Source organism: Mustela erminea, chromosome 19, assembly GCF_009829155.1.
Source record: "Mustela erminea isolate mMusErm1 chromosome 19, mMusErm1.Pri, whole genome shotgun sequence".
In the NCBI taxonomy this organism is placed as follows: Eukaryota; Metazoa; Chordata; class Mammalia; order Carnivora; family Mustelidae; genus Mustela; species Mustela erminea.
Window position 1 is genome coordinate 38,507,243 of NC_045632.1, and position 21,509 is coordinate 38,528,751.

Below are 21,509 nucleotides of genomic sequence, written 5' to 3' on the forward strand. Positions count from 1 at the left end.
GAGACCTTAGAGAGCAACCCCATCCCTTCTGTTATATGAGGACAGGGGAAGAAGATAGTCATCTACGAATGAGGAGATGGGCCCCATCAGACACCTTTTCTGCTAGGGTCTGGGTCTTGGGTGTCCCAGACTCCAGAACTATAAGAAATAGATTTCTGATGCTTATAAGCCACCTTGTCTATGATATTCTGTTAGCTGTTTAGCTGAATGGACTAAGAACTCCTGGAGACTAAATAAAAATGTCCGCAAGACTGAAGAAACGTGCAGCAGCCCAATAAACCCCGGCTTCGTGGCTTTCCTGGCAGTGCCTCTGCCTTGGAGGACACACTTGTTGCAGTGATAGGGACACATCCAGTGACAAGCTCAGCCAACAGGTCTGGTAAAAGCAGTATCAGGCAACAAGACTTCAGGGCTGCTACAGCAGCAGAAGAACAAAGATAGAAGCACTTGGATATGTAGCATCTTCCCAAATTTCAAGGTAGAATTTTGAGGAGAAGCATTGAGAGCTGCAATTACTCAAGTTACTACAACTAATTTCTTCTTCCTCTCCTCTTCCTAGAGTGCCAGGGTATGTTTTCCCAAACCATTTGTATGGCTACACATGGCAAATCTTATCTGCTACAGTTGCTAGCTCCTTCTCTATTATGTCCACAATCAGAAATAAAGCAGCTTTCTTTAAATATGTGTCTGGAGAGAAAATGTTCAGTGTTTTCCAAAATCAAGAAGATCAATCCAGAGCAAAATGATTGTATTGCACTGTATTATGTTGTATTGCATTGCATTATATTTTTCACGGTGGTACTTGGTTGGTCAAATTATTCTAAGTAGTGAGTTAGTGCACTGCCAAAAGAGTCCCCATTAAATAGAGGTAGAACCCCCTAATTACATATATATATAAAATACTGACATCTATCCCTCATCCCTCCCTCGCTAATGGTTGCCATCAATAATGGATCAAAATACCCTTTCTCTCGGAGCCTAAAGAAACCTCCAAACATTCATGAATACATTGATCCAGGCAATTTCTACCAACTGATGAGTATTGGCACATAAGCGGTTTTGTGTTTCCTATACAACTTTATTATCTATATAGCTTCATGCAAGCTTAAGTTTTATTTATTTGTTTGTTTGTTTGTTTGTTTTAGCTTTTCTACTAGGTGTGGGAGTGCAGGGGTGCAGGGAGTGAACTCATGACCCTGAGATCAAGAGAGAGTCGGACGTTCAACCACCTGAGCCACTCGGGCGCTCCAAGCTTAGCTTTTAAAATACAGCTCCTACAGTATGGATCACATATCACAAATTATTTCCTTCTTCAAAGTTCCATGATGTTTTTGGTCGTTACTGCAAATCTGACCACTTGTTCTACAGACTTGGGCTAGATCCAAGGTCTTACACAAAGTTCTACCATCATAATAGACATATTCAATTACCTAATCACCCACCATTACTATCTTCTTTATTGAAAAGAAAAAGCTCTTTAGTTCAAGAAAATGAAATCCTAAGCCCCACCAAAGAGGTTATCAGTGTCCTTCATAGATATGAGAGAGGCTACAGGACACAGTCTTGGCCAGTGAGATGTGAAGAGAAGTCCGCGAGGGTTTCTGGAAAGCCATCTTCTTTCCTTAAAACATTCCCTCACTGTTTTTAGCTTAGAACATCAACTGTAAAGTCATATTGTGACTATGTGAAGCACAAACACAAGGAAGTCCAAGAGAATCAGAATTGCCAGCCTGTACATCAATACACCACTCAACTGCTGTCAGCAATCAGCTACCAAAAGATATCTTGTTCAGTCACACACACAGATCACTGTTTGTTTAAATCATTTTAAGAAAAACTTACTGTTACCATGAAATGGTCTTAATTGAATCATAGCTTGACCCTTGGTTATTGCTATCAATTTCATTTCCAGTTTATGCAATTCAACAGTCAATTTCTTTATGGATCAGTAGAAAAAAGAAAGAAAAAGGAAAAGGATACCAGTGTTATTAAACAGTTAAAAAAAAAAAAAAGTGGGTAGGACTCGTGTGCAAATATTTCCATGAGATCTTCGGAGTAACTCTGGAAGCTATAGGTCTTTACCTTAGGAGAGGTTTTACCATGAGGACATCATTTAAATTATCTGACCTTTGGGGGCACCTGGGTGGCTCAGTGGGTTAAAGCCTCTGCCTTCAGCTCAGGTCATGATCCCAGGGTCCTGGGATCCAGCCCTGCATTGGGCTCTCTGCTCAGCAGGGAGCCTGCTACCTCCTCTCTCTCTGCCTGTCTCTCTGCCTGCTTGCGATCTCTGTCCATCAAATAAATAAATAAAATCTTTTTTTTAAAAAAATTATCTGACCTTAGTGACAAGGTCCTTTTTCTTTCTTTTTTCTACTGATCCATAAAGGAACTGACTGCTTAATTGCAAAAAAAAAGAGCTCCCTGCCCACCTTTTCAAAAGTTTGAGTTACACCTCTTCACTTTTACAAAAGATCTGCTTTTGCTAACCAGAGTTCCAAATGGGATTTTCACCCTTATGACAAAAGGCAAAGGTGAAAACAGTGTTCAGTGCTGGTAGTGCAGTAAGCGATTCTCGAGGCAGCAGGCACGCCCAGCACTGAGAGAGGCACCTCGCAGCTCCTTCCCTAGGAATCATACTCAGCATCTTACCATCTCAGGATCAGACTGCCATAGCTTTGAACTGTGTGAGCATCTGTGCTTTATCTCGATTGATTTTGTGTATCACCAAGGAAGATGCATCCTAAGATATCAGTAGAGCCTAAGAGAGGTTATTTTTGGGGTCTGGGAATGCTAAAATAAAAATGCTCCGTATAAATTAATGGTAATTGCTTCTTCGCTTTACACTATTTGAGCTTATGAAAAGTTTCGTGGGAACACTCTTACCTTTGGAAAGCAGGGAAAACTGTACATAGGAGAAGTCCAGAAAGCACTGTTAGACATGACTCCTTTGTTATCTGACACAGGGCTTGGCATAGGTGTTTCACGGAGTTCTTTGACTAAACTCAAGAGAACTCAAAATGCTGAAATGGTAATAAAGACACACAAAGACTCCATACCTCTTTCTATGAAAATCTACTTCTTTTTCCTATTATATTTCAACTGGGGATTACTTCACAGGCTGCAAAATGAATCTTTCACTCAAAGGAAAAATGGAAAGTGGCGATATGTTCATCAATTTGCTGGTTTCAGGGTTTGGGGTTTTTTGTTTGTTTTTGGTTCTGCATTAGCTACATGGCATCAATATCACTTTTTTCCTGGAGGGACAGATCTTACAAATCACTTCTCAGTTTTGAACAAATATCATAGTGAACAATGCTGCTGGGAAGAATCTTGCCTCAAGGGACTAGTTATTGTCAACTAGCTTTCAGAGTAGTTGAAATAACACTGTTTTCCTCAACTAATATCACCTTTAGCATCATGTTTTTGAAAGTATAAATGTAAACACAGTAGAGCAAGGATGCCATCTATTTTGCTTTCTCTCCTCTTTTTTTTTAATCTTGTTGACCTCCCCATGCATGTGTGCCCACCCAACCTTCACATAAGTCTGAGGCATGAGCCCATGTTTCTGAATTAATTTTAAATTTTTCTTCATCTCTCCTAATATAATTTTTCCTAATTTAATTTTGTCCCACATAAAAAATAAAAATAGCGACAGAAAATAGTGTGTATATATAGATATATATGCATACATGTGTGCACATATGTGTGTATTACATATGTGTATATACATGTGTCTCAATTATCTATTATATATGTACATATATGTGTGTGTGCATGCATATGCACATTTATGTTATTTTACATCATTAGCACTAAAAGTACATCTAAATGAGGAAGGTGAGGGCTAGACTTTTATGTCAAGTAACAATTTTTTTTTTGTCCATTTCTGAGCATCTATAACTAGTCAGACAACAGGAGTAAATACGGTATCTTATTTAAATCTCAACAACACTTTGAGGGGAACATGTTTAACAATATTACGAAGGAGAAAAATGGCTGATAAAGTTACTCCAAAAATTACAGAGGGGATAAATAGTATGTTTCAAATTTGAATTCTGGTCTGTCTGAATCAGTTACCTACATCTTTTTTTTTTTTAATCATTATTACTATTTATTTGCTAATTCATTTATTCAGGTAGTATATCATATCTGTTAAACAAACATATGAAAAGTTTTTATTTAGAACCCCAGTCACTCCTGCCTTCGAAGCAGAGTGGCACAATTTATATATGAAATGATGCTCTCAAGTTACCTTCCCTGCAGAGAATTAGAAGCGAATACAGAAAGTTAGAAGTCTTTTTTCTTTCCTGTTTCGCTAGGCAATAACACCAAAAATAGATGATCATTGCTTAGTATAGCTCCTTCCTGGCCCTTTGGATTTACACAGGTGGGTGCAATGATGAGTCTAGAACTAAGTTTGTTTGCTTGTTTGAAGTAGACTCCACGCCAAGCATGGAGCCAACGCAGGGCTTGTACTCACCACCCTGAGATTTAAGATCTCAGCTGAGGTTAAGACTTGGACACTCAACCAACTGAGCCACTCAGATGGCCCCAGAACTAAGTTTCTTAGCAAAATGGAATAAAGGGAACCGAATTTCCAGTAAACCTGGAAGAGAGTTATCTCAATCACCTCGAGCTGCCAAGATCGGAGCAACAGTATGGTCAAGTTTAGGTAAGATCTCTCTCCCTGGCTTTGGACAGCTGCCCTCTCTCTGTGTGGGACTTTTCTTAGGTAAGTGTTCATGAGGATGGAGAAAGAGAACAAGCTGTCTGGTGTCTCTTCTCACGAGGGCACTAACCTCATCATGAAGCCCCACCCCCATTACCTCATCACAACCTAATTATCTCACCAAAGCCCCAGCTCCAAACACCATCACATTAGGGCTTAGGGTTTTAATGTACTAGTTTGGGAGGGAGATAACATTCAGTCCACAGCAAGATGGACCAAAGGGAAAAACACAGAGAAGCTACAGAATCATAGAGAAATTAGGGAGACAAGATGATGGGAACCTAAAATCTATTTTTGTTTTTTAAACGGGAAGGACAAATTAAGAAAATCCCCTTGGCTGAAATGAACAAAAGTCTACTAAATTTTAGGATGCCTGATATTCAGTTCGAGGCTCTACTCTATTGTGGGTGTTATAATAATTCTTCTCTTTTGCCTCAAACTCTAAGATTGACTTATCTGGTGATATCGTGGGGAATATTCTAGGAAATGGGATTATGTTGTTGGAAATGCCAAGCACAGTAAGATCTAACTACGGAAACAACAAGGCAAGCTATATTACTAATTAGCAGAAGCTGGAACTCAGGAATAAAGGGAGAGTTACAAGGGACTTCTTTCCCCTTTTCCTTCACCCCTAAATCTCTGGAGAGTTGGTACGAGTAAACTGCAGTTTATACTGTGTGTTCCATAGAGTTCATTTGACTCTCTAAGGTCAGGAAACTTGACATTTGGATATTTCTTGAGCATCTACAATTTCTTAGCATAGTGGTAGTGGACTGACTAGGCAAATCTGAGGTCATTCTAAGGAGCTTTAATAACGCAGAGTGATCTCAACTAAACAAAGAGCTGCCTTTTAACCTTGTGACTATTTCAGCAAAATACAGAAAAAGGAGTTTATAATTGCATTAGAGTGGGAGTACCAGTTTGCCAGCCCTGTCATAGCAAAGTACCACATTTGGGTGGCTTAAACCAGATCTATATTGTCACAGTTCTAGACAGGCTAGGGTCTAAAATCAAGGTGTCAGCAAGTTTGGTTCCTTCTGAGAGCTGGGAGGGAGGGATGTGTTCCAGGCCTCTCTGCTTGGCTTGTAGATGGCTGTCTTCTCTCTGTGTTTTTATCTCATCTTCCTACTATGTGTGTCTGTCCTTGGGTCTAAAATTCCCCTTAATAAGGACAACAGTCATATTGGATTAGAGGTTATCTCAAAGACCTTTTTTTAAAAAATTCAGGTATTTCTATAAACACCTTATCTCCAAATAAGGTCACATTCTGAAGTACGCTGGGGTGCTAGGCTTCCAACGTACCTATTTTGGTGAGACACAATTCTCATAGCAGGAGACAGTAAATTCTACTTCAGAAAATCATCCTATATTAAGGAAGCTCTTTGGAAGGACCACAAATCTACTCCACCATGCAAGACAGCCCTTGAATGTAGGAAATAAAGAAAAATGACAATGCAGTAATGCATTAATGGATGGCAGGGGTAATTTCTTTACTTTCCCAAAATTGCGAGGCAATCATTTTTCCTGAAATGTAACATAACCCAAGTATTGCATGTACAACTGACTTCCAAAATTGTTTCAATAGCACTGGAATAATTTTACATCCTACCAAATGGGATACATTTGAAGAAACAACATCCATCTGAAATTCAAATTATGGTTCGTTTATTGAAATATCAAGTCCTGTTATTTTATAATGATGCTCTGGATGTTGTAGCTTTCTATGTGAGGTTTCTGACTATATTTTGGATTCCTAGAAATTTTCTGTTTCACATTTAATTTTTTTTTTTAAGATTTTATTTATTTATCTGACAGAGAAAGAGAGTGAGAGAGAGAACATAAGCAGGGGGAGTGAGAGAGGGAGAAGCAGGCTTCCCACTGAGCAAGAAGCCTGATGTGGGGCTCATCCCAGGATCTTGGGATCACTACCTAAGCCAAAGGCAGACATTCAATGACTGACCCACCCAGGCACCCATTATTTTTCTAATCAAAGATCATAAAATTTAATTTCTGAGGCTCTGCTCTTAAACTTGAAAGTTACAATTTTATGATTAAAGTTACAATTTTATGGCTATTGTAAAACTTTACACAACAGGGGATACAATAGTATAGTCAAATTCTTTTTAAAGTATGCAGTAAGACTCAACTTCAAAAAATTTGTGTCTTTAAAAATATACTTTTTATTTCTTTTTTTCTATAAAGATGGTAGTAGCTCATTGTCTTGGATGCATAAGAGCACTCATATTTAAAATGCTAAAGTTAAAAATTTGCATTATAATGAAACTGGTAACTGTCCAATGTCTTATTCTAAACCACAAAGTTCAAGCATTCTATGGTCAGGGGCAAGAAGTCAAATTTTCTACCTAAGATAAAGAGTTGAAAAAAATTGTAAAATTTAAATGTCTTTCATTATAATTTTTTAAATAGGTCTATCTCATATTTTCTTATTTCTACATTGTCTTCATCAATGTAAGTCTGTGACATAAATTTTAATACATGATTTATGGTTACAAATTCATTTTTTCATTCTCATTTATTATGGGGTGTCACATTTTATCATGCCTGCATTTAATCATCTCCTGTCTGCATATTAATGGTTACAAATACGATACCTGTGTAGACCCAAGAAGCCAGGAGCTTAGCTGTCTCACAGTGTAACGGTTGAGTGCCTTGAAAAGTGGGGTTGGGAAAAAAAAAAACAAAAAAACTTTAGATGTCTTTGTACATGCATATGCATTATGGGATAATTCATGTAGTGAAAAAGAGGGTTTTCTACAGTGTAGAGTCAATTTGTGTAAATTGATTTTTCATAAGCCCCCATAATTTGTACATCCATAACTGTATTGAACATATAATAAGGTTTGTGTCAAAACCAGGCAAGATCATAAACAAGACATTGCTAAGTTTTAGTGTCAAACTTAGACCAATATGAAATACACTAATGACCTGAGGAGCATTCATTCATGCTGACACATCTTATGTATTATTTGTTAAAATACATAAGTGAAAAGGCACATTTTGAGGAAGTTAGAGTTGATCTGAAGCTGACATGAGGGTTTGAGAGTTAAGTGGGGAATATGCAATTAAAAATGACTAGGGAACCTGCTGCTATTAAAATATGGGTGCTTGACAAAAAACATGTGCTCAAAAGATGTGTGACTAATGAAAAAGTATTTTATTTTTACTTGTCAACAAATAGTACCTGGGAGTTACATCTGGCATGAAAGCAAATCGAGTTGCAATGCCATCCACAGGAATGGTACAGTGAGGTATGTGTGGAGGAGAAACTGGGCTGAGTTCTACTAACACGCTAGAAGAAAAGGAGATACAAATCATGGGCAGACCATCAGGTGCAAAGAACAAAATCAAACCAAGATCAACGAAAAACCACACATGCCTGGGAAGAGAAGGAATCATGGCAACCTTGGGAGGAGAGGTAATTTGGAAAGTATAGAGGGTTAACGGAATCAGAAAATAACCAAGTCTGTGATCAGTGACAGCGGGTGTGCCACTGACTAAACAAACCGAGGTTAAGTCCAAGGACATCAAGAACTCATGAAGAATGAAGGAGTGTATTAATTAAGAAGAGTTGCATGCATGATCAGTATTGCAGTAGAGATACAGAAATGCAATGAGTTGTCATCTTTGGCCTCAAAGATGGCTACATGGGAAGACTGCCCTAACTCACACTGAAAGTCAAAAGACAGAATCATGGAAGATAAGCTAAAGGATTGAAATGTAAAGATAAGAGATGGTGGTTTATCTTGAATATCTACATAGCCATATTTGAAGATTAAGAATAAAAGCATATTAACCCCTGTTTTCAAAATAGTATCTTGGCCTTGGAATAAACTGGATCGCCTTCCGAAATCTGTTACCCTACTTTCTGATGTTACTCTAGATTCTAAAGGAGAAAAACTTCCAAACAAAACCTGCACTCTTGAAAAATAAGGTCCCTGTCTCAATCTTCTTTTGATTCTTTATTTTCCTGTCCTTTTAGGCAAAACTTTAAGGTTAACACATCAAAGTAATTAAACAAGTCTTATGAAGCTGATAAGCCACTCCGGTTAAAGGTATGCAGATTTCGGAGAGAGGAAAACTGTGCTTTCCCAGAGATTCTTAATAATTATTTCTGCCTTTTTCAGACACGATGAAGTTCACACGTGTAATAAATCCTTTGGATGTTAACAAAATCAACAATAGCTTTGCAAGGAAATAAACTATACAATTAGAAATTTCTTTTTTAAATTATTTTTATTATTATGTTCAATTAGCCAGCATATAGTACACCATTAATTTTTGATGTAGTGTTCAACGCTTCATTAGTTGCGTATAACACTCAGTGCTCAGCACCACATGTGCCCTCCTTAATACCCATCACCCATCGCCCGGTTAACCCATCCCCTGACCTTCTCCCTTCTGTAACTCTCAGTTTGGTTTCTGGCATCCAGAGTCTTTCCTGGTTTGTCTCCCTCCCTCATTTCTTCTTATTCAGTTTTCCCTCCCTTCCCCTGTGGTCTTCTGTACTATTCCTTATATTCCACATATGAATGAAACCGTATGGTAATAATTAGAAATGTCAAAAGCTGGAGCACCTGGATGGCTCAATCAGTTAAATGTCTACTTGTGGCTCAGGTCATGATTCCAGGGTCCTGGGGTTGAGATCTGCATCGGGCTCCCTGCTCAGCCTCTCCCTCTGCCCTTGCTCCTGTGATCTCTCTCACTCACTCTCTCTGTCTCTCACATAAATAAATAAAATCTTAAAAAAGTGAGGAGAAAGGAACCCAAGTGTTCTTTGTGGGACTGCAGACCAGGCCAGCCACTGGAAAACAGCATGGAGTTTCCTCAAAAGATTAAAAACGGAATTAACATATGATCTAGTAATTCTGCTATTTATCCCAAGGATACAAAAACACAAATTTGAAAAAAAAAAATATATATATATATACATATACATATATATACACACTCCTATGTTTCTTGTAGTGTTATTTTCAATAGGTAAATTATGGAAGCAACCAGTGTCCTTTGGCAGATGAATGGGTAAAGAAGAAGTGGTATATATATACAATGGGATTCTACTCATCCACCAAAAAAAAATGGACAAACCAAAAAACAGACTCTTAATTATAGAGAACAAGCTGAAAATTACCAGAATGGAGGTGGGTGGGGAGATGGGTGAAATAGGCGGAGGAGATTAAGAGTACACCTATCTCAACACATAAAATTTCACAGAATAAAAGCGATGTAATGGTCCCATGAGCCAGAATGTGGTCAACATGGAAGGACAGAAGTCTGCAAGATCACACTGGAGTTTTATGTCTCAGGTGGTGAGTGGTATAAAACACTTCCAGCTACATTTCGTGGACCAAATTTATTCAGATGGTCTAAATTAACTACAAGGGCAACTGGAAAAATGGAGTGTTCCAAGGGCACCTGGGTGGCTCAGTCAGTGGAATGTCTGACTATGGATTTTGGCTCAGGTCACGATCTCAGGGTAGAGTCCTGGGATCGGGCCCATGTGGGGCTCTGTGCTCAGCTCAGAGTCTGCTTGAGATTCTCTCTCTCCCTCATCCCTCTGCCCATCCCCCCACTTGCGTGCGTGCTCTTGCTCTCTCCCTCTCTCTAAATAAAACAAAACAAAACAAAAACAAAAACAAAAACTAGTGTTCCTGAGTACAGTGGAAGCAACTGTTACAGTGTTAGCAAAAATAGCATTTTCTTCATTATACTACCTGCGTCCTTAGACATGTTCCTTTCCTTCTCCTCTCCTGCCTACCCTTCCTTCCCCTTCCCCCTTCTGGCTGTATTAATTCTCTGCAACTAGTTGATCTCACCAATCTTGTACTTAAAAACAACCAAAAAAAATTGCATAATGATAGAAAACTTTCCTTCTCCAGCACCAGCATTCCCTCTGAAATCCAAAAGGATATATCCAACTGTCTCTTGACTATCTTCACTTAGCTGTTTCATAGCCATTTTAAACTTAGTGTGTTTAAACATGACTAATGATTGGCCTTGTCCCCAAACCTGGTCCTCTATTATGTTTCAGGTCTGTCAACAGCAATTCTCATTGGCTTAGGCTCAATCTTAGAAAGTTCCAGAAAAATAATTCTCTGTCTCCTTCCATCCCAAGTCCTCATATTTTAACTTTGAGTTAGGTCCTGAGTCTGAGCCCTCCCCCACCACCAGTATTATCTCTCACCTAGTGCAATGACCTCTTAACTGATTTTTCTCCAAATTTGCCCTCTTGCTATTTATTTCCAACAAACTATCCAAAGTAATCCTATTTACCTCAGTTTAGAATGTGTTACTCCCTAAACAAACCAACAAACAAACAAAACAAAAAAACTCTCTGCTGTTTCCCCACATTGCACAACCCACAGCCTTAAAATGGCCTCAGAACACACCTCCTAGCTCCTCCCTGCCTCTTCAGTCCCTTCTTCTACTGCCTCCCCTTAGCTAAGTCCACCCTGCCTACTTGGTCAACCTGCTAGTTAGTTAGTCTTCCAAACACAGTAAAGCCTACTTCCACTTCAAGGACCAGATACTCAACTTTTCACTCTGCTTGAACAGCACTTTTCCCAGAGCATGGCTCTCTCTAATCCTTGAAGTCTTAGCGGAAATGTCATCCTATTAAAGGTGGCTTCCCAAAAATCCTATATAAAATTACAGCCATCTCCTATACATAATCCATTTTTTTCTGCCTTATCCTGATTAAACCTTTTCCCTCATTCAATTTGTCAGCAAGGCATGTACTATTTATAGTAATTTTCCAAAGCCCTATGTAAAATTGTGACCCTCAAACTTCTTTCTCCCCTATGCTGCTTAACTGATTTTTACCCCTTACAACGCTTATCATCAAAGAACATATTATTTTATTGGTTGCTTTCTTGATTCTAGTTTTTACAGCTGCTATAACAAATACCCAAAGTTAGTGGCTTAAAAATACACATTTATTATCTTACAATTCTGTAGGTCAGCAATCTGACATGGGTTTCATGCTAAAATCAATGTGTTGGCAGGACTAGAATTATTTCCTGGAGTCTCTAGGGGAAAATCTGTTTCTTTACTTTTTCCAGCTCCTCAAGGCTGCCTGTATTCCTTGGCTCATGGCCCCCTTACATTCCCAAAGCCAGTAGAGTCTGGTTGAGATATTCACACATCACACAGTTCTGACTCTGGAACTCCTGCCTCCTTATTTCACATTTAAGGGCTCTTGTGATAATCCACGATGGTCTCCCACTCTGAAGGTCAGCTGATTAACAAACTTATTTCCATTTATAACCTTAATTCCCTTTGCCATATTACAATATATTCATTGGTTCCAGTGCTAGAATGTGAGCATAATTGGGAAGACAGGGGCATTATTCTGCTACCACACTTGCTTGTTTTCTCTCTCCCTGGTCCCAAAGGTTCTCAGTGTCAGGAGGATAGGGGTAGTGTTCCCGACTAGTCTTCTGATGCTGGATTGTTCTTGGTTTATGGGAGCAGCCCCCAAAATACTTGTGGGTTAAATAAAATCATGAATAATAGGAACAACAGGTAGAATCTCCAAGCTATAAAGTGCTTCTTGAATTCTCACTGGCAGGGGTCACCTAAAGCCACGTTATCAAAATGTGGTCTATGGACAAGCAGCACGGCCATCGTCTCAAAAAGTGCCAGAAATGCAGAACCCCAGACCACCACCTCCACCCCGCATCAAACTGTTGAGTCAGAATCAGCATTTTTGGTAAGCTCTTCCAGTGATATACAAGCCATGCTTCCGAAAGAGTGACCTAACAAACATAAAAACCAATCAGTTCATTGACTGACACACATCTGTGAGAACTTACAGAGGTCTCATTCTCTGAGCTTGGGGTGCTGAATGCTTGTATGCCCGTCTCCGCTGATCCAAGCACACACATGTACCCAGTCTCCTTTTCCCCACGTACTACACATCAACTGATCCCTTGAAGTAGCAAAACCCCAAACTTGGATTACTACTGCTGATAAGCCTTAGACACAAAACTACAAAATGAAGGGACAAAAACACCTCAGAGTCTCTACACCTTTGCCAGCACAAAGAAAAGTGGCCAAACCAAAAGGGCACTCAGCACATAACAACTGCTTGAATCATTCAAACTCCTTTCCTGAAGGGTGGAGGGGGGGGTGAAAATTAAGTATCATTTTCTTGAAGCTTTTTAACAACAACAAAAGCTGGCAGGGGACTTTTAAAATACTGCTGTGTTTCATCAAGGTTTTTTTTTGACTATTATAGAGGATAAGGCTTATTTTTTTATTATTGATTATTTGGGCTATGAGTATAAGTATATATTTTTAAAAACACAAGAAGCAAAAGAAGAACAGGTAATTAGACAATATAACAACAAAACAACTTTAGATTTTACTTGGCTCACAACGGGATTAAATATATTTTGTAAGAAAAAGTGATTACATTACTTTAAATGAATTGATCGTTGTGGCCTGAACTCTGCAGCCTTTGGCTTTTTCCTTCGTAAATAGAATGAAAGACTTCTCAACACTCCTTTTAACAACTCAATGCCTTGGTTTCAAGATGCAGTTTGTTCTCTCTCGTAAGACTAAATCCATCTCTGTTTTCAGAAAGGCATTTTCTTTTGAAAGAAGCAGTATTAAATGCTGTATCTTCTCCCCTACTCCTAAATACTAAATTACTACAATTCCTCTCAATGTAGGGAATTCTAGCCCAAAGCCAGAAATCTAAGCGAGTATGCGCACGCAAGCCGGCGCGCGCGCGCGCGCGCACACACACACACACACACACACACACACACACACCAATTATAAGCATGTTCACTATGGCAGTTTAAAACGCATTCCTCGGGGCATCTGGGTGGTTCACCCAAGTGTCTGACCTCACTCAGGTCACGATCCCTCAGTCTTGTTATCGAGCCCCTCCGCCCCATCCCGCTTCCTGCTCAGGGGAGAGCCTGCTTCTCACTCTCCCACTTCCCCTGTTTGTGTTCTTTCTCGCTCTCAAATAAAAGAAATGAAATCTTAAAAACAAACAAACAAAAAACCACAGTCCTTTCTCAATTCTCACTTCTCTGCTAGAATCTACTCTAGGTGGAGCCAGCCAATCAGCTGAAGGTCGGCATCTCTACACTGTTTGCCTGAGTCAGTTCCCAAGCTCAAGTCTGGATACATTTGGACTTCACCCCTCTGGGACCCTGGGCCACCTGGGGCATACGCTCTTCATGATGACGGCAGAACCATAAGAAGACAGGAGATGGCAAAGGGCTATGTGATCATATCCAGTGAGATCAATTTCCCAGTATGGGGAATATTTAGTCTTGAAACTTAGAAGGTTGATATGGATCTGCTCATTGATGTGCTGGTACTACAGACATCATCATACCTTCTTCTTCCATCAACTGAGGATGATGGGACTGTCACTGGGGGATTGTTTTGGGAACCTACCTGTGGAAATGCCTTAGACCCATCTACCTCTCTATTCTTTTAATAACAATTTTGTATTGGACGTAATAAATAGGAAACCTCAGTTTAACATGTCTTGTTATCTCTCAATTGCTATTTACAGCATGGTATACATGAAATAAAATCTTCAAATTCAAATAAACACATATTAGAATTCTACCTGCATCATCTACTACATGTGAGATTATGTTCAATTATTAGCAGAATGTCTTGAAGAAACTGTCTTACAAAGCTGGCAAAATAATGTCTTTCTTACAATTATTCTAAATAGTAAAAGGAACAATATTTTATTTGTAAATCACTTAGCCCTAGATCTGGCACATTAAGACATGTAAAAACTGGTAGCTGTCTTTACCTCCAATTAAAAATTTTTATAACCATTAGGTACCTGGGTGACTCTGTGGGTTAAGCCTCTGCCTTCGGCCCAGGTCATGATCTCAGGGTTCTAGGATCGAGCCCCGCACTGCGCTCTCTTGCTTGGTGGGGAGCCTGCTTCCCCCTTCTCTCTGCCTGCCTCTGCCTACTTGTGATCTCTCTCTCTCTCTCTGTCAAATAAATAAATAAGATCTTTAAAAAATTTTTATAACCATAAAAATGATTAGTTTGTCACATGCATATTTTGTGGTAATCACTGGTCACCTGACCTCTGTATGTTAAGTTATAAATACCTTGAGTAAGCTTATGCTGTAATACTCATTTGCTAACAAAACAGCAAAATGCTGAAATTTAATAATGTTTGCAGTGTGTTTTCCCTTTCAGATGTGTATTGAAAGCCCAATGAAGTCTGTTTGAAATCTGTTTGTCTTTGTCTTTCTAAACCTACTATATCATCAGGAATGACTGACAATTTTGGGGGGGGGGTTGGCTAGTTTTTGCTTTTGTTGGTTCATTTTTTTGAGGGAAAAAAACCCTCATCTGATGATTAAGGACAGATACAAATCCACTAAATTAAAATATATACATATATAGATAGATAGATATTGATATTGATATTGATATATATTGTATCCATTAGATGCGATATTAGGCCACGTAACGTTTCATCAGTGGCATTTTAACAGAGATTCATATTGAATTGCACTCTGGATAATCTAGAGATGTTGATGTCCATATGCTAAATTCTGCAAGGCACAGTGAGAGGGGCTCACATGCTTGTTAAAGACATGTCAGGCCATCAGCCACATACATGTTAGATGGTTTCATAACATGCAGGTTCTGATGGGCGATTATAGGTGAAAAAGTATAGTTGGAATAAGGGCTCTGCATTCTTTCTTGCCCAAGAGGACAGATTATAGTTTAAGAGTAGGATACAAGCTTATACTTGAGCTATGTATAGAGTGTTTCAGGCATCTCTCATAGAAATCTTCAGAAAGATTGTCAACTTTGTTTCTTCCACTTTCTGTCCATTCTTGGTTTGGATGGAAGTATGATGTGAGGTAATTGGCCCTCTTTATGCAGAGATCATTACCATCATCAACAACGTCAAATCATGATTTACTTAATTTATGCCAGCTGGTCTGGTAACCCTGCTATATATGCATGATGGTATTTAGTCTTCACAGTTCCACTATATTTCTATCCTCATTTTACCAATCAGAAGATTACTGCTTAGAGAGATTAAGTAGCTTCCTTAAGGTCACATAGCTAATAGATGATGGAGACTGACTTTTGATCCTGACTAGATAGCATAGATTTTTTTCTATATCCCATGTGAATAAATGAAGAGAACCCACATTTTGAGAAATTTTATGGGTAACATGGTGAAAGTTGAGTAAGTCTATATCATAATTTTGTATCAGAATTAATAATTTTACAGAACTTCAAAAATAAAATTGTACTTGTCTTTTGTATAAATTGAAGCCAAGACTTGAGTGGCAGCTTCATGGTCAAAAGACAACATGAGAATCTTGGCTTTCTATTCCAACATCCCTCTCTCTTGCCCTTAAAACTCAATATAATTTCCACAACCCCAGCCAGCAGATCCATACTAAAGGTGTTAGGGTGAAGGAAAAATGCAAAGAAGGACACATCATCTACATCATCTTATGTGTCTATCTATCTGGGGTATGGAGAGCAAACTGGGTAGAGAGACAGGGAAAAGGAGAAAATGGACTCCTCAGTGACCAGGGAGCCTGACCTATGGCTTGATCCCATGACCCTGAGATCATGACCTGTGCCAAAATCAAGAGTTTGATACTCAAGCGACTGAGCCATCGAGGTACCCCAACACATCATCTTTTCTAATATTTTTGATGGTTGTACCTTATAAAACTTTCAGTGATGGGACACCTATGTGGCCCAGTTGGTTGAGTGTCACTTAGTTTCAGCTCAGGTCGTGATCTCAGAGTTGTGATCTCAGGGTCATGAGGTCAATTCCCAAGTCAGCCTCTGCACTCACCGTGGAGTCTGCTTGAGATTCTCTCTCCCCTCTTTCTACCCCTCCTGCTCTACTCTCCCTCTCTCTCTCTCAAATAAACAAACAAATCTTTAAAAACAGAACAAAACTCCAGCAACTTCCAGTGATGTTTTTCTTGGTAGCACATGTCATCTAGCTTCAAGAAACACTGGGGAATATGCCTTATTATATGGGCAGCAATGTTCCCAGTGGGGGAAGTATAATTCTATAACTAAAGATGAAAGGAAGAATGGATATTGGAAACTGTCAGCAATAGATACCACAAAATCTAAATACTCCTAAAATAATTCAAGTTCTTAATTTTTAAAAATAATTTAGAAAATATTAAAGTTGCTATATTAGGGATAATCTGGATGACCAGTTTATACACAAAAATATTTCCCAAAAGATATCAGGGCTCATAGTTGTATTCCCACTTACAAAATTGTTAGTAACAGCTTTTCCTCACAGGCTTCCTGAAGCTTGGCCACCATCATTAATGACACAGTGACTATCCTAACTAGGAAATTCAAGATCAGCTGATTACTATAGCAGAAACAAATGGTCATTGATGTTCTTTACCTCATAAAGGCAGCAGTACCTAAGCAGGAATTTTGGAAAAACTAGCCAAAATGTATAAGATCATACCAGATATCATCTTTGTATTTGGATTCGGAACATGTTTTGGTGGTGGCAAGACAACTGGCTTTGGAATGATTTAGGATTCTTTGGATTATGCAAAGAAAAATGAACCCAAATAAAGACTTAGAAGACATGGCCACTATGAGAAGGAAAAGACTCAAGAAAAAAGTAAAGGAAGGCAAGAATAGAATGAAGACAGCAGAAGGACTGCAAAAGCCAATGTTGGTACTGGCAAAATATAAGCTGGAGATTGGACAACAGGAGAAAAGATTCTTCGGCAACTTTATCTATGGTGATTGTGCAGATTTTTCAGGAGGGTTAATAAATTAGGAACTTGAAAAAAAATGTCAGTCACAGATAGCTCCATTTTAATTGCTGGAAAGTAATGAAAGAACTGTGACAATTCTACAACATGAATGTTATACACATGCCAAAGGAAGGTCAAGTTATCTCATATCACACAATAGGAACAACAGTTTTATACTAAGATGAAGAGAAAAATGATCACAGTTTTGAATCTCCCATTGTGCATTGCAGAAATGGCATTTTGATTGTCAAAGAAACTGTGCCATAGCAATCACATGGGGAGTAGGGACTCTATTTCAGCAAAACAATATCATCTGTCAAGAAAAATCCATGCCTGTTTAATATGATTTTTATTAATGTACATTTTTTGTCTATAATGATAAATTTGTGGATTTATAGTTGTTTATTTGCTATGAGTGCATGGATTTTCTAACTGTTTATTGCACAAATAATCTTAGAGTAAAATTAATTTATATCAACATGAGTTATGTTTTTCTTTTTCCTTCCTTTTAAGCAAGTTCATTTACACATTATTCACATTTCTGAAATACAGACAAGTAAAAAGTGCTTGGTAAATGTAGATAATCACCTGAAGTGGTAAAGTCGAGTTTACTTCCAGTCTCTTCAAAAACAGACCCATTCACTCCACACGATGCTGTGTGATCTCCAGCCTGAGATTAATTGACACTTTTCTCTCTAATTCCCTCTTCTCGGTGTCCATCATTTCCTTCCATATCTCTTGTGTGCTTGTGTCATTGATCAGAAAAGGTTGAATACCAATATTCTTGACCGCTTACTTTGAACCTTTGTAAAATTCAGGGGCTGTGAAAGCCCATTTGGGCATTTCATAAAAGGGTGATTGATCTATGGACCAACTGCCGCCACGAACAAAAGCACTGAGCATGGGTGTAGATGTGATTACGCACTGGACAGACCTTTCTCCAAGGAAAGGACTGAGTAGGACAGGGTATAAATGTGAAGCTATTTCAGTTTGTGGGCAGGACAGCATTGGGTGGGCTGAGGACTTTCTGGGCTTCCTCTACAACTGAATTTCTCCTTCTTACCTATCCTGCTAGCTTTGCTTTCCTTTCACATGTAATGATCTGTAAGAAACATTCTGTGCCCCAAGCTGCATCTCATCATCTCCTTCTGGGGAGCCCAAGCTGTGATCTTGAGTAGCTACTGTGTTGCAGGTGTTAGGTTGCTTTTTTTTTTTTTTTTTTTTATTCCCACTCTTGGTTTGTTTCCTCTGATTCTCTAACAGTCTTTTACACTATAGAGTATATTATATTCCCATTTTATATATAAGGATAGTGAAAATCAGAGAAATCCACTTACTTTATCAAAGTCACAATTGATAAGTTGTAAAGCCAGAATGAAGTCCAGACTTCAATTTCAGTAGCCTAGCCCTCATTATTTTACTCATTAAAAAACCTCAAAGATGCTTTAATGAGCATTCAATTTATGGCAGACACTGTGCTAGCTGTTGAGTAGGTAGATAATGAGAGTGGAAATATGTACTCTCCTTGCCACCTTTTTGAGACAATCTAGTGGGGAAAACAGACATTTCCCAAAAAATAAAATTTCAAGAAATTACAACTTGAATCAAAGAAGAGATGTACAGGGTCAGGATAATCTGTAAAAAGAAATTTTGAACAACTATAGGAGATTATACAGGGCTTCTAATGAAAAAATAACATTTCATCAACTATCTCAAGGACTTATCCAGGCAAATAAGAAAGGAAAGAATATTTAAGACAAGAGAGAGGATGCACAAAGGCCCTGTGACAGGTTTAAAAAAAAAAATTAAAGACAGAAAATGAAAAAAGAAAGAAAAGGGGGATCTCTGGAAATGGAATCACAGAGAAGGGATAAAGGGGTCCGCAATGAGACTAGAAAGACAAATATGAAGGATAAAGGAGCCTAAGGTAGAGGGTTTTATCTTTATTATACGAATAATGATAGGATATCCAGTAATTTCAAACAGATTCACATTTTGAGTCCTTACTTTTGTTCAGGACAAGGCAGAGTCATGGGAAAGGGTAGGAATAAACCTAAGAGGTAATCTAGGAAGCCCAAGCCAGAGATGTCAAGAGCTTAAGATGGAGAGAGCTGTTGAGTAGACAGCCAAAGGGGTCAACACCGAGGTACTCAGATATTTATACTGTGATATTTGAAAGTTATCAATATGTCACTGGATGATTTTAGTGACAGTTTGAGCAGAGCAAAGATTCCACTGCAGTAGACAAACCACACTAGAAGGGAAAAGAAAGCTAACCTAATAAAGCCTCATACTCACAAAAGCCTGAATAGACAGGAGATTGTGGATCAAACAAATAATCAGCCTTAGAGAGGTGGTAATACCCATAGTTCTTCTTCCTGGTCCACAATAAAAATATGTTTATATGTCCTCATAGCATGTGGGTTTCTTAAGGTTTCCTTCTTTTTCAGAATCCGGGTTGCCTATTTTATAATGGATCTTCAAATATGTTAGAATGAAGTCTGTTCATCATACTCTTTTTCCCATCTTTGGCCACTAACTTGGGAGTAGCCTGACCCATTGTACTGCATAGGTAACTGCCTTGATGTGAAATTAGCAGCCCCATTCCCCCACTCCAGATCTGTCCTTAAAGGGATGAAACAGCATCCTTGTAAAACCCTTCTAATGGATATTAATAATTCTCGTTTCCTGTACATTACTTACGAATTTATCCATTGGGCTCATCAAAGAGAGCTTACATTTTCAAGTATTTTAAAGATTGTTTGTTCTTATAAATTAGGTTTTATTTCATTAAGACACATAACAAGCTAGCTAAAAGCCTTTCATTTTCAAAGCAGCACTCACCCTTAAACTAACATGAGTGTTGAGAGCTATGAGAGAGGGCTCAAAGAGATAAATCAACATTTCACCCAATAAATATGGCACTTTGCTCTCGAGAGGAGAAATTGATTATTTTCGCTTCCTTTTTGTGTCTTTCTGTTCTGGTCTTTCCTTTACTCACAGCCAGATTTATCTTTTCAAATCATTTGAATCATGGCAGGCTCATGCTTGAAATCCTAGAGTGGTTGTCTACTGCCTACAGAATGGAATAAACACTTGGCATATAAAGCTCTTCGAAATTTGATTCCGAGCTGTGTTTTCAGTGTCATCTTCTGCCGTACCCCCCACCCCCCAAGGCACACTATGCTCTCCTTCCAGAACTGCTCATGGGCTCCCCAGGAAATATGCTAACACATACCTCCTTGGGTTTGCATATGGTGTTCCTTCCATCTGGAATCCCCTCCATTTTATTCTCGGTTGGAGAAATACTTGTTCACAATTTAAGACCTGTTTCAAATGTCACTTTCTCCAAAGAGCCTTTTGAATACCCAAACAGTTACTTCTTTTTCTCCTATTTCAAAGAAGATTTGCAAATATTCCTATCATCATAATATTTTGGGATGGCCTCTTTACTTGTCTGTCTTCTGAAAGTGCTTTCTTGGTAGGTTATAGAATTTGAGGACGATACAACAGATACATATTAGGATTCTACTTCCGTTGTTTGTTTGCTTGTTTTTAACAAGGATATAACAGACTCATAATGCAAGCCAAGGGGCAACATGGAGCTTTGTTGTGTAGTGTCAGTATGTTCCAATTGAACTCTGGATTATGATAGTGGGAGATAGGGCAGGGCTTTGGGGTTATAGTTTAGTGTCTCTCAGTCACACTGTAATTCTTCTTCTTCTTCTTTTTTTTAAAGACATTATTTTTATTTGAAAGTGAGTGAGACAGAGAGAGAACACAAGCAGGGAGAGGGGCAAAGGGAGAGGGAAAAGCAGACTTCTTGATGAACAGGGACTCCCCCTTCCCCTCATGCAATGCAAGGCTCTATCCCAGGACCCTGAGATCATAAGCTGAGCCAAGGCAGAAGCTTGGCCTAAAGGACTGAACCACCCAGGTGCCCCACAGTTATTATTTTTCTCATGGCAAATTGCTTT

General features: G+C 38.7%; 1 pseudogene; it reads left to right on the top strand.

Annotated features, from left to right (window-relative positions):
• The first annotated feature begins 4,545 nt into the window (after window positions 1-4,545).
• LOC116578858 lies at window positions 4,546-17,467 on the top strand (annotated as a pseudogene).
• The last annotated feature ends 4,042 nt before the right edge of the window (window positions 17,468-21,509 follow it).